Source organism: Mesitornis unicolor, unplaced genomic scaffold, assembly GCF_000695765.1.
Source record: "Mesitornis unicolor isolate BGI_N332 unplaced genomic scaffold, ASM69576v1 scaffold13499, whole genome shotgun sequence".
NCBI classification, from domain to species: Eukaryota; Metazoa; Chordata; class Aves; order Mesitornithiformes; family Mesitornithidae; genus Mesitornis; species Mesitornis unicolor.
In genome coordinates, this window is record NW_010209452.1 from 70,991 (window position 1) to 86,573 (window position 15,583).

Below are 15,583 nucleotides of genomic sequence, written 5' to 3' on the forward strand. Positions count from 1 at the left end.
ACTACCAAAATATGACCCTGGAGGTATTTAATGAAGCAACCAGAATATCCCAACCTTATACAAGTTACAGAATAGCAGAAGAAAAAAAACATAGTTAAACCCTCTCAGCTTTGAAACATCACTAAAATCAAGGCAATGGTACAATTACACTCCATGGACAGGTATAAATATGGACAAAAATACACATGATGTAAATACTGGTTTGGGGGGGTTTTGTTGCTTTGGGTTTTTTAATTAAACCATATTTAATTGACTAGTTTGAGTTTCATCTCATGTATAAATGTGTCAAATCAACTCATATGCAAGTGCTGCAGAACTTAATGGGACTTCAAACAGGCTCAGACCATCTCTGATACAGTGTCATTTGTAAGATCACACAACTTGTCCTAGCTTTTAAGAAAACTTTAGAGATTGTGAAGGTTCGCCTTGATATGCCCATACATTTAACTTATTTATCTACTTAAGACGAACAATAAAATGCCTTATGTGTGCCTTGCAAAAATACATCTGTCCACTGAATTACAGACCTTCCTTGATCTCTGAGATGAGAATGCTGCAAAAGGAAGCACAAGGACAATCCTGTGCTAAAACAACTGCATCTTCCTTTCAGTAACTCTGACACAGAAATTCTGTGTAGCCGTGGACAAGTAGTTCAAGCCTACATTTTCATCAGTTCTGAGTCTGGTGATATATTGTGTTCGGAAAGTGATTAACTGGTACCTCTGGAAGGTGCAGATGGCCATCAGTTCTAGTGAGACTTGGGAAAATGGTAGCATTTTCTCCCTTTTAAAAAAAGATGTTACTATTTAGACTTCTGTCTCAGTTCTCCACTTGTCCAGTGAAGGAATACTGCCTTCCCCCAAACCTCCCTCATGTTCTCATTAAAACAGCAACCTTCTTCAGCAGGGATGGTATTACTCTACAAATTTTTAATATTCCTGGTTATGTCTGAGTACAATAAGGCGTTGAGCTTAGTTTAAGTCTTTAGGAGATATCTTCTTCAATCATGAGAATGATCTATTTTTCATTCACAGTGTCTGCAGACTTTATCTAATAGACAACATTGACATAAAAGAAAGGTAATTTGGTTTTGAATAAACCAAAGTATGTGCCCTTTTCTCTGTGTTGCAAACAGTGACTCAAAGCTCTTGGACATAATGCATTTCAACAGCTACTCGTTGGTCTGCAGGTGCTTAAATCTACCAACGACTCCATAACACAGGACCCGCACCACTTTCTGTTCTGTTGCTGCAGAGTCAGCAGAGGGAGCACAACATAGCTAAAAAAAGAAAACCTCTTCCCAAGAACTCTGCTGACACAATCAGTGATGCTCCTAAACAAACAAACAAGCAAAAAAGTACATTAAAAGAGCCTTGTTGGCTGATAACCCGAATTCAGTGTTGGACAAAATCATAAAGGAATTTTCTGCCAAACTCAGTAAGATTCAAACTGCAGTAAGAAAAACAAAGTAACAGCAAAAAGCTGTAAAGGCTTGCTTTAAAAATCCCATTACAGAATTTTGTCTTGTTCTGTTTGCATTACCAAGAAGCAGAGACAAAAAAGATATTTTCTCTTTATTTATGCACGTATTCAAAACATTGGTATAATTCAGGGCAGAAATTATTGATGAAAATAAACATTTAGGAATAAAATTTGAGCTCACTGCATTAAAAAAAACAACAAAACTTTTTATTCCTATCACCTTCTAGCCAATGTTGAGTGTCCAAATCAGCTTCATGGTAAGGAGTGGCTTAGTGAGGAAGTTCATAGAGATTTAGTGCACTGCTTTTAACACCAGCCCTGACTCCAAGCACAAGATCAAGACGATGAATAACATTTTCTTCTGTTTCTCCAACCCAACCCTCAAGTCATTTAAACATGGTCAAAAAATGAACAAAGATACCTGACAACGTCAAAAAGATGCAACATAGACAGCGTGCTTTTGGAAGAATAGGAATAAACATTCTGTATAACACCAAGCCCAGTGGCTCTAGACAAAATGGCTTTATTACCTCTTTAAGCAGAGGAGGAGGGATGTGTCACCACTGTGGCTGGGTAAGGCCACCAAGCACACCTCAAGGGTTAATCACTGCGCGGGAGGGGATGCGCTTATGATAGCCTCCTTTTACGGTCTGCTGTGCTAACCTGCAGAACCAGCACGGGACCGAAATCCTGATAGGAAAAAGAGAAGCAAGAAGCTGGGGCTGAGTGGAACGTTAAGGGTGTGACAGCAAACCCAGTATTCCCAGGAACACCTTGAAACACTGCCATGATGCAAGTTTCTGTCACATCTCCACAGTGCAGACCGTGGCGGAGTGTTGAAGGCTGGATGGATAAGAACCTGGCTGAGAAATCCAAGCAGTGCAGTGGGCATGGGCTGCAGAGAACAGCGACACTGAGAGCCTTCCAAAAGCCACGGAAAAAACAAGGGGGGGAGTCAACCCATTCGTCCTCCCAGCAAGGCTGCACAGTAAAACACCAGAAGACATTTGAGAAACAGTGTAAATCCAAACATTTGGAAAGGCCAAAAGCAAGCAACTCATAAAACAGTAGAAAATGTATTTTATTCCTAGAACTGAATCACAGCTACAAGCTGTGATCACTAAAAGCACACTCCATAAAATTTACTACAAGGTTTAGGAGGTAGCTGCTAGTATTAATAAAGGAAAAAAGAAAGAAGACCATTCAGGCAATAATAGAGCTGTTTATTTTGAAATAGATGGAATTCACACAGAATAATAAATGTCCTGGGTCCTTACTTGAAATAGCAGCATTTTATACCCTTGCAGCTACATAAACCATTGTAAAGATAAATGCAAATGAGAAGCAAACTCAAAAATGCCGCAGGCTACTCAGATAGGCTACAAATTCTACCATCCTGTTTTGATTATTGAATGTAGGGTATGTTGCATTCTGATACTGGTTAGATGTTGATGAAACTAAGTTGTTTCAGGATGGAAAAGAAATTGATTGCAAAGCTGTGCTCAAATAACAGCGAAGATGAGAATATTGGACAGTGGAACATAGCTGTGTAAGAAATTATTTATATGCGTGAAAATCTTTGTAGACTCTCGGATTTAAGAGGAACAGCACTTGAAAATTATGAAGAACATAACAACAAAGTTCTGGAATTGTCACAGTGTTGGGCTCCTGGAAGTAAAAGACTGGTCAGGATAGAAATGGAAGTGTTCTGCCACTGTCATAGGGCTGACAGGACACTGAGCTGCAGAGATCGTTTCTGCTCGGATAACTCAGATTCAGAGTTTGTGGGAAACGACCCTCAAATGATACAAGCATAGAATCACAGAATGGTTTGGGTTGGAAGGGACCTTAAAGCTCATCCAGTCCAACCCCTGCCATGGGCAGGGACACCTCCACCAGCCCAGGCTGCTCAAAGCCCCGTCCAACCTGGCCTTGAACACTGCCAGGGAGGGGGCATCCACAGCTTCCCTGGGCAACCTGGGCCAGTCCTCACCACCCTCACAGTGAAGAATTTCTTCCTAATATCCAGTCTAAATCTCCTCTTCCAGTTTAAAACCATTCCCCTCGTTCTATCACTACCTGCCCTTCTGCCCTCCCCTGTTTTCCTGCAGGACCCCTTAAGGAACTTGGAGACTGCAATAAGGTCCCCCCAGAGCCTTCTCTTCTCCAGACTGAACAGCCCCAACTCTCTTAGTTCTTAGAAATGAAAATGTTCTTAGAAATACTCAACGCAGAAAACCTGCACAGTTTTCTAGTTACAGGCAGCTGCAACCCGTGCTTTGTGAGGTACCATGTATTGAAACTAAAATGAATCCTGATAAAAGTCTCATCTTCCAATGCTTTTTGTTCAAAAATGTCTTCAAAATATGATATCCCCTGCTCTTCAAATTACAAATGATTATTTTGTTTTGTTTAACAAAAGAAAGCCAGAAGCATAAAAATGTGAAAAATAAGGTATCTAATTACTAGTATAAAAATCAGAACAAACTTCTCCAGAATTCTAATGGACAAAGAGCATATATTGGTATTAACCATACACCTGCTTGCATTAGTAGAGCTCCAGTCTGTATCAATTTGGTTTTGAGGGATTTGAGGAAACCAGGAACCAGCAAGACGTCTGTAACTCACACTGGCAATACTGTAAAACTGTCTCATGATATAAAACGTAGGCGTTGCTCTTTATGAATCACTGTGATTTAAAAAAGGATACTGATAGATAGGCAATGAATCACACTCAATTTTGTAATCAGAAAAAGCTGGCTTCTTAAGAGAGACCTTTGCCCCCTTTGGCAAGGCCCAAGAACTGAATGTGCCAAGCTAGGAAGGAGTGGGCCTTCTTCTGTCATTTCAGTGGCCTCAGTGACTGAGGGAAGGAATTGACTTTAAAATATACAAATCTATGCAAGATAGCAAAGCTTTACCAACTGGAAAGTCACACCAGCACTCAATAGACAAGAGCCTTAACGTCCTCAGAGCGGTGCTTGGCTCCAAGACCCTGTGGACCTTTTCTCACTGCCATTTATTTAACTGAGCAGACTTTGTATTACTCAGGTCTAGCGAGAGTATTACTAACTACAAGAAATTAATGTAATCCAAACCCACCATATTTGATCTTCTTAACCTACACTATTACTTCTTTTTTGTTCTATTTTTTTTTTGACACTGAGAGATCAATCTGCTTCCAGATTCTTTGAAACTGGATTCTAGCTGAGCTAAATAAGATGACGAAGACAGTGTCCCAGTAATCTTTCCATATATCCCACAGATGTACAATAAGATATTTTAAAATTAATTTAAAAATAAAATGTATATCATGTAATAGAGATAAGCTCTTTTTATTAAGAGTAACAAACCCAGAAATAGCCACGGTGTTACGAAACCTTTTAATTCTCTAAGTTCTCAGTCAGATTTAGAAGTTTAGTGTATACCATTAATGGTATTTTAAGAGAAATTCAGAAATTTCATATAATAGTTTATACATAACCCTGTGACTGTGCTTTCAGATGTCAAGCTTGTTTTGAGGTCAACAGAATGTTTTATAGCTTCAATAGAAATTCACTGTTTAGGCCACAGTTAAGCAAAACACTCAGATATGCTTTATTTTGAATATTGTATTATTGCTAATGGTATTAAAACGACTGCTTAATGTTAACCACTTTTTGAAACTCAGTTCCTGGCTAAGGAAGGACTTCTTTATCTAGGGTATATTATTAATTTATGTATCGTACACATGTATACACACAAATAAATCAGTGTATGTTGTAATACAGATCCATAAGGAATTTGGTTCTCATAAAATGCCATATTTTCTATGCAAAATGACTTTTTCTCACTAACCACAGTGCCATCATTGTGCCTGTAATAAAATAAACCCACAGCTACCATGAAACACCAGTTGCAACTTTTAGCCAGACACCCACTGTATGTTTAAAAGGGAAACGGCACTGCCCCAAAGTATTCAAGTATAGTAGAAATGCTACCTGGTAAATTTATATGATTCATCATAAGAAAATCTGCAAATTCCTCTGTGTCTTCTTAAGCCTCTGTGAGATTATCAAAGATCTGAGCATATTGTATGGCAAACTGTACAGGAAGAGATGTGTAAGCACTGCAGCCATTTACAAGGCAGCCTTACGCTCCAGTGTTTACTTGGTTTCATTAGGTCATTATCACTGTGTCTTAACGTATTTTAATGCACTACTAATGGACTCTGTGCTTTAAAAATGGTGCTTAGTCAACAATTACCAACTAAGGTACCAATTTAGCAAGAAACTTTAGAATATATGTACTCCATTATAGGATTCAAATTTGAATACAAAGTTTGTATTTCTTTTTGAAACGCTAATAACTTTAATAGTAAATGTTGTAAGTTATGTACACAATATCCAGTTATTTTTTTTCTTCTAAGACATCTTAGTTTCAATAGATTTTATACTAACACTGAAGAACTTTTATAATATTAATGCCTAAATAATCACATAAAGCTTTCCTAATTCACTTTTTAGTAGTAGGGAATTTATTGAGATCTTTTTACGGATGCATAATACTGTTGGTGAGATTACTGGGATTTGTTTCTTTCCACAGACCCTGTCATGTCAGTGCTTTTTAATGTTCACAAGACAGGCAACTGAAGTGTCGTTTCCAAGAGATGAGCTAATAAGGCATACAACTGTAATGGGGTAAAACACACTCATTAGTATCCTCAATGCAGTTCCCTGCCATGGCAGAATACTGAATACTCCCACAGGAAGAGGAGGAGGAGGAGGAGGAACAAATGCAACATGAGTTTAAACTGATTCCTTGAATTAAATCCCACTTTTAAAGTTTTTCCTGGCAGTCAAATACATTGCAAATTATCCATAAAATGCTTCTCTCATATCAGGACAAGCAGTTTTCATCACAAAGCTGTCACCTTCTAAAATACTAAAAATGCAAAATGTATTTTAATATGGTAAGACTATGTAGGGCCCAGATAATTTGATTGAGCACTCTCTTTTATTTAGTATCACTTAAATTAGCTTAACCTCTTGGACAACTAAGTCCTAAAGGCTAAAAAGCACCATGTTGCAAATCTCATTCATTAACGTAAACAAGCTCAGTGCTATTTGTCTATTAAATACAGAAAATATCTCAGCATGACGTGGAACACGTTATCCTGTATGTCATTTTTCTTATATATGATTTTTGATATATGCCAAGTGTAAGATAATACTCTCTGTATACGTGTGTGTACAGCCACTAAGCTCTGTGAGATCAAGCTAGTTTAAACACATCAGCACTTGAGAAAGTAGATAAATAGTAAAAAAGAAGGCCTAACATTCAGCATGCTCCTCTTCTAGATGAAGAGGAGAGATGAATCTAGCAAAAAAAATACAGAGATTGTGTGGAATACATTTATTTACACACAGCTATTGAAGTGTATTTTCATTAGCTGCTGAAACTCCTCTATCAGGCATTTCTGAACCTGGGCTGGGACCACCAGTGTTACGTGTACTGCTTCAAAGTGCAACGCTGCCTGACGCAGAGCTGAAGGACCCTACTCTTTACTCCTTCATTGGTGCCATTACTCTGACAAGATAAAGACCAGACAAAATTAAAAACAGGTCCCCCACTCTGATTATATGTAACAGCAGGCTTTGTACCAGCCTCCAGTAAGAGGACCCAAATAAAACAATTTGATAATAACAACACATGAACTTCTGTGTGCCTATCATCTGTTGCAGAAATGCATCCCTTCATCTTCTGAATTAGCAAAAGAACCTAAAAAATAACCTTCTCAACTCTATGAACTAAGCAGCATATAACCTGCTCAGCCACTTTTCAGCAGTAGATGAATAGAGCGATCTCTTGTCATGACTGCTGTACTTTTGACCCTCCAAAATATTCCCAACTAAACTATGTTGACATGTTTTTACATGTGATTCAATAATTATTGTTCTCAATAGTGTGCGATACTTATCACACATTTAGATCAATGTTCTTTGCATCTTGTGCACGCCATCTTTCTAAATGTTAATTTTTCCAGATAGCTTTAAAACTATCCCATCTAGGCGACTTCAGGCTGCCCACACAAGGAATGTGGAATCAGGTCATTAGTAGGGTAAGCTTTTGCAACTGAAGTTGCAACATTGTGCAGCTCTCTGAGAAGTATTTAATGAACAGCAGTAAATTAATTTTGAAGTGCGCTCTAAATGTAAGTTACCTTGAACAGTTCCACTTCTGAATCTTCCATTGGACAAGAGATCAGTTTTTGGGATCAGTATAAAACACAGCATTGTGCTCTGTATTTTATTTCAGAAGAAAAATAGGTGGAAAACTTCTGAAGGAAACTTAGCACTGAAAACTGGCTAACATAAGAGCTAGATATAAAAATATTAATTTCAAAACCTGGCTATGACTAAATAATAGCAATATGAGAAAAAGAATACTACAGTATCAACGAGAAAACCTCGGCATTAAGTTAGCACAAAGTTACCTCCCTTTATGGCATTTTATTTCTTACTTTCAACAGAAATTATAAGGATTTCATCGGGATTTTTCTATTTCATATAGTTTGGAAAAAACTTCTTCCAGACTGGAACATAAAACTATAGTAACCACTAAACAGGAAAAAAAACCCCAAAACACAGCCCAAACAAACAGAGACTGGGGTAAGAGTTATTGTGAAACAGATGATACCGAGAAGCCCTAGAACAGAACTATATTGAGTTCTAAACTAAATAAAATGGGTTAAAACTGTAGGTTTATGGGTGGACAATTTCCCTAGCAAACTCTAAGTAGCCTTAGATGTCCGTCTATACACGTCAGACAAATCAAACTATTTTCAATCATGTCATTTCTGTTCCTACCACCTAACGCTAATAAACAAAACTCCCTTTACCACACAAAACTAAAATATCATAATACATGTCTTCAGATAATGGATTATCAGGACAACATTATACCATAATTGAAAAAAGGGTAGCTGCTCAGTTGTTACACAAGGTTATTGAAGCCTTCTGACACCCATCCCTCAGCAGTTTTCTGAGAAAAGCCATCCCGTCACCAATTTTTCTGAGAATCTGACACGAGTCTTGAGGAGTGGCACAGACTGTGACAGAGATACTGAACCCTTTTTCCAATGTACTTTTCAAGGGAAAAAAACCCTTATCTTTCTTTTGAGGATATAGAAGTAACTTATTACAAACACAATGAGTAAGTGCTGTTTGAACCTGGATGAAAAGATGAATGCTCTCCCTACAGCCCTTTGGTAAGAAAAAGTAGCCAAAATATTTGTGAGGAAAGAACACGATTTCATGTTCTGTTTCATTTAAAAATCGTTCATGCACTTTGAAAAGAACTTAAATATAACCTGGATAATGATATATTACTGTAAAATTCTACAAAGTCCTGACTTTGTTATTAATGCAAAAACTTACTGTATTTTCTTATAAGAGATCTGACAAGGTTTGGATTTTACAACGTGAATGAAAACTAAAAGGAAATTATTTCTTTTATCTTATTTTCTGTTGGGCTATTCTTCCTCTATGTCATTAATATCCTAAGAATAAATCTGCTATAACTTGACCCTACTTTTGTCAACCTTCCTATTTTGAAGTAAAGTTTTTTCCAGTTCATCTGCTGAAATTGCCTTGCGATGAAGGCACAAACATTTGCACCTGCCAAGGTACGGAAAATTATTTCCCACACCTCACTTGTTCCTTCACGTGAGCTGTACATCACTCCAGAATTTGCTATAAGTGTCACTTATCCAGAAAGCAGGGTATATTTATGCTAATGCTTCAGCAAACATCTATGCCTGCCAGTTTAGGTGCTCCATGGCTTTTGCTGCTACTCTTTGCTTCTGCAATCGACTGACATTTTTAGCACCGTGCTTGATGCTATTCTGCAGTTATTAACAGTGGTGATCTTTGGCCTGCAGTGTCCACACAGAGCGAGACTCATCCTTGTGACACACTTTGACACTCGGTCAGAAGAGCTTTGGTCTCCACAGCGACTGTAGAACTGCACAAATCATTCTATTAAAGGAAGATGGAAACTGCTGTTGCTATTTTTGACAAGAAACTTTAAAGAGTCAAAATGACATCATTTTAGGACATCAAACAGAAAGTGGAGTATTCACAGCTAAAACAATTTACTGTTAGGAAAACATTACCAATGTAAACTTTTGGAATTTCGTTATTTGTAACAGCTAATGCTAAACGAATGCTTTAACAGCTAATGCTAAACAGTGATTTTAGTAAATTTATTAGTTTCCAGCTGTTAGAAACCAACCAATGCTTGAGTAAATCAGTAAAGACCCTGATTGCACTTTGAATTTTGCACATAAATATTGTGGCTAGCATGAAGTGTCTGTTAGCTCTAAGCTAGAAAACCACCTATGTTCATGTGGATTTCAGATTCTGTGAAGCTCTGCAGATAAAACTGGCAATTGCTTACAGAGATCCCAGCTCACATAAACTTGCCTATTTTCTTTAAAAATATGAGCTGCCGTTCATTTCTATCTCTGACAGGATTTGCTAGTTTCAATCGAGGAGAAAAAGTGTATAACCAAGTTCTAACACTGTGTCAGTAAGATGAATAATTATAGGGTTATGCAATGTTAACAATAGTGCTACAAGCAGAGCAGCTATATTAAATTTTAACACATTAAAAAGAGGGGAAGAAAGAGATTGAGAAAATTTCAGTTCCCTTCTCTGTCATGTGTTCTTGTCATCATCTTGTTTTTTCTATATTTAAAATATTGTAAGGATTTCTTCTGCAAGTAATCTAAGAGGACAGCTAACAGCAAATCTGTCAGTTTTATGTCATGGTAAATAGATACAAGCACCACAATTCAAGACAAAAATGTGTAGTTACTTACATTAATAGCTAACTTCTGAACATCTTGCATGTTTTTCTAGAACATTTCTTGAGTAAGTATACTGAAAACAGGAATATTAATTAACTTTCTGGAAAGTGCTATTTTGAATAATTACATAGAACTGTATTTTTTAATCTAAATATGCATGACACTTCACATACAAACCGCAAATTATACACTGGAATTTTGCCCATATCCTGGGATACTTGATAACTTGACTGATTCATTTTTAAATCCGCTGTTCAACTTTGATTTGGACAGAATAACAACAGTTAACCTTGCACTGAATTGTACTGTCATACCCCATTATTCTTTTCAGGAGACTCATTTTCTAGACAAGCAAGTTTAGTGTGAGGAACTAAAAGTCATTACTGTGACTTTTTGTAACCCCTCAAGTAAGCTTGTGAACAACTAGATGTCATGTGGCTCATATATATTGAGGATAAGTTACTGTGACTTTTCACTGTTCGAATGTTTGTTTAATTGCTAAACAAAAAGAAAAAAATTGTGAATTTCTCTGTGCTGAATTTGATCCCAAGGCAGACGCTCAATTTTTTCAAAGATTCAGTTGGAATCATATTAAAATTCTACTGAGATTATCACAAAAAAATGAATTCTTAAGGGACATGTGGGTTACATCCAGTGCTATGTGCTGTTAAACAGAGCTGAATATCAGGATAAGATGATTCTTGCATTCACGATGCATGCAAAACTCGCACTGGAACTTTTTGAACCACCTCTAATTCAAAAGATCAGAAGGGGTCTTCAATAGCAGGCTGCTTCCCACACCCTACGCTTCCTGTCCTTTGTGCACCAAGGTGTGAACAGCTGTTTTAAGCTTATTACTGTACTCTGTACAAAACAAGAGATTATTCTGCAGCAGCTTAGGTGGCCCTTTGCCAACAGTGATAAACTTGCTTTAGAGGGACACAACAAGGAGGAAAAAAAGGACAACTATCACCTAATTCCATTATACCCATCTAAACTGGGAGAGCATGGGAATTTAGAACCTGGTTTTGATCTCTCACCTTCACTTCAATACAAAATAGGTTACACACCAAACTAGTTGCAAAGCAGAAACTGGTTTTACTTAGGTTACAAGGCAGTTTTCACTTCACAGCTTTATACAGGCACACTCTTCCAGTGTATAGGATGAGCCTGCAAAATGTGTGGGGCACTTTGTGTAAAGCTAATTCAATTAGACAATGGTCTCCCCTGTATTTTGAGCATTCCTAAACTGTTTCAGATGTAAACTGGTACCAGACTTCTTTCATTGTTTGGAACTATGGAATATTTTGTCCAACTCTACATAATATGTCCACATGAGTCAGACAAGACAATTTAGGGTCAAATATTGGCTTTTTTAAAACTGTAACATTTCTGACAGTTTACTTAATTACCTTCTGTGGGATGACGATGACGGCATATGTTTTTGAACAGGAATTCTGCACCTCTTGGTCAATATCTGAACATGACATACTCAAAACCTCTGCCAACACAAACATCCATACCATGCTAAGCAGGCTCCCAAGCTGAGCCTCCTCCTTCCTCACACATTCTGAGATCATTGGTCTATAATCCTACCTGATATCAAGATCTCAATAATACATATATATCAATAAATAGCTTCCTCACAAGATTTACATCTCAATGAAAGCAGAAAAAGTTGCTGATTCCATTACATTTGTCAGGTACTAAGCCCCGAGATTATCAATGGGCTGTGAATCGCAGAGCTCAGCTGGATCTTGTATCTCGCCAGTTGTATCTTTATTTCACTATTTGTTCTGGGATGTTAAAAACACTATTGGAAGCAGTTCAAAAATACATTGTTGGAAAATTGTTAATGCTCTAGTCATACAATGTCATTTTGAAGCTCCCTGGGAATTTAGATTTGCACAGCTTATTAGGATATGACCTTTCCCTTGATTTTTTATTTTAAGATCAAGTTAACATGAAATTTCCCCAGTGGGAGTTGCTGTGTTTCCTTCACAGATAAGGAAAAGAGCAATGGCAGCTCCGTATAGAGACAGTTTTCATACATTTCTACGGTACGGACAACTTTGTGGTCTTGACAGACATCCAATGCATTCCTAGAGGTTGAGGCAAATCACGCGGTACGTTAACTAAAAAAAACCTGAGGAACATAACAAAGGTATTTCCCTGGATCTTTCACCCAATTATTTTATATTTTTTTTTCAATGTCACTTGAGATTAAGCTTTGAGGAATTTTAAGGCCTATGGACTGCTCGTGTTCAGAGGCTCAGGATAGCACTAACTGTGAGATAAGGGCTTTTTTCTGGAACAAATTCATATTCCTTTTAGTGAACTCCGACTACCTCCACAGCACTCTTCTTTAATTCATGATACAGATCTTGTCTCACAAACTCACACGCTTCAGCATTTCCATGCTTACTATATGCAGCATAATTTTTCCTGGGATGTCCTGAAGCTGATCAAAAAGCAGGAGGCTGAAAAATCAGTTCTCAAAATTTTCCTGTGTGCCAGGTATTCGAAATGCTAAGAGGAATAATATTGCAAGTTCCTTGGTGGTCAGTGAGAGAGGTTCCTCTAGATTCAGAGCAGATAAAGTCGTCTCTTACTCTAAATTATTCTGTAGAGGAGAGATCTCTCTCTTTGTGATATGGGCTGATTACCAACTACCAAGAACAGTGTTCAAATACTGATGTATAGTAAATATTTCTAAATAGTTTAGGGCAGGTATATTCAACATTTCTCAGTCCTTATCTCTATGTCAATGAAGTCCACGGAGATAACTAGCTAAATAATTAGAAGCTGAATGATGCTGCTGATATTTGAACATTTTCAGATGGTGAAGATAGCAAAACCCAACAACTTCTAATAAATTTTTATTCAGGAGAGAATAATTTTCTCACTGAAAGTAAAATCAGTGGGTCAAGGAAGAGATTTAATGTTTTACTTTTTGAGTATTCAGGGTAAAAGTTTTACACAATAAGCCTGTGCTACGCAAACATTTTTGCTCAACTACAGATACCAAAAGAAGAAAAGAAACTGATGATGAACTAAAAAAACCACTTTTTTTTCTTTTCCTCTTCATATAAGTTGTCTGCTGACTTAGCACTTTGGGTAGGCATTGTGCATATAATGTTCCTATAATGATGCTACATTATAATATAAAGTTATGCAGTATAATATAAATTAATCGTGATCATATTTGAGTGTCATAGCAATGACACGTCCAACAAAACAATGTAAAGATTCAAATTATTCCTAAAACAGCCCACTTTACGAGTTTCATCGCTCTGCAGTTCTCCCCATAGTAGTGATGCATACTGTCTGCCGTAATTTGGCCATGCAAACAAAACTCAGTCCTTTAAATTTTCCTGCAACAGCTGTTGACGGGGGGTGTCCCCATTAGTTAAATATGCACTGCCAGAAACAGCCCTTCCTCTTTCAATGACTGCCAAGAGATACGGGTTTACTATTCTGACAAGCAAGGAGCAGACAGCCTTAAAACCAACTCAGATTATCGGCAGACTGTAGGAGTTAATTTGCAATTGATCTGAGGCTAATCTGTCTCTCTTGGGTAAGTACAAAGTCATTATCTACATCACCAGCTAAAGACCTCTATGAAACTTCTGTATCTAACAAAGGAGCAAACAACATTTCCTGCATATCGCTGTAGTCGGATATACTGCATATCACTGTTGTCATACATACTTAACTTTGCTACGAACAAATCGACCAGATTCTAGAAAAAATCCTAATAGTACAGAAGGAAAAAAAATACAAGCTGAATACTACAAAATTACAGGAAGAAATCTGTTGGCTAATATAATTTCTAATAGAGTGTATCAGCAAGCGTGTTTGAAAAGTGACTCAACAGAAAGGATGTATCTTTTTCTGCTCTGTGACATAGACTCTCAGTGCAGATGCCCAGTGTAAGCACTAAAAGTTTATTTACAGAGGGCAGGACTGCACATTTCATGTGAACACATTCGGACCATGATAAAGAGCTTTGTCTCCCATTACTAATTGAAAGAATTGTGATTTGGTACTCCTAACACACCTATTATTGAATTCCTCAGTCATAAAATCACTGGTGCCAAACAAGCTCTGATATCTTTTATCAAGCCTCTTTTTCTTGTCATTTGTTAACATATTTCTTATGGAGCTTTTCTTCTTTTTATAGATACATGTGCTTTAGTTATAAATTAACCCTGGAATTTACTCTCCCAGAGGCCACAAACTGCTTTTTCATTCTCTCAAAAACATTTCAGGCAATATGAATTTATGCTTTGGAACAATTTTGAATAGCAGTTGGTGGTTCCAATACAGAGGAAAAGGAATTCCAACAGATTGGCAAACCAATTAAGAATAAACTGAAAATGTTTAGATGCTTTTCTATGCCTTCTGCTCTAGAAGCCATGATTAATTTACCAAAAGAGAACGTATTTGCCTGAGGGATTTCTGGTGCTTCCGGTTCCTTCTAGAAACATTAACTAAAGATACAGCCTGCTTCTGAAAGTCTTTCCAAGAAGTTCCGTATTTCAGTGGCTCCTAGGGATGGCCAGCACATCCCACAGATACCAGAATATTTAACCATTAAAAGTGCATTTTGAACCGTATTGTTAAAACATCAATATTTGTTTAACAGATTGATTCAAATAATGACCATTAAAAGACTAATTTTTCATTTGTAAAAAGGCTTATAATATTCTCTGTTTCCTATTATGTGTCTTTTTTTGGTCTCACCCTCAATAGCTCTGTAAAACATTGGCTTCCTTCAGCCAGAGCTGACCTCAATGTGGTGGTGTTTTAACACAGTATGCCTACATTGCTGTCAGTGTCACCACTGAAAGAGCAACGGTTTGAGCTAACTCAATATCCAGAAAGGTCAGAAAATGTGATGAAAAATTCCTAAGAGATAGATCCATAGGAAACTAACTTATTTGGTTCTACTGTTCAAAGAGCAATTTGCATGGGGACAGAATAATGCTTTTTAACAGCCAGGGTAATACAAACAATATTTCCTTTATTAGTCCTTCTGTGCTACTCTTACCTTCAGTACAACTCATTGAAATTTGAAAAATTAACGCTATTTAAGAGTAATGCAAAAGATTGGAGAGCCCTGGGGTATTTTTCCTGTATAAATAATTTTCATGCAGTGCTTTACCCCATCTCAAGTTTCCCATAGTCAAGGCAATGTCCTTCTTGCAAAGGTCAGCAGAACTTCCTTCTCTACATGCTGTTTCCAAG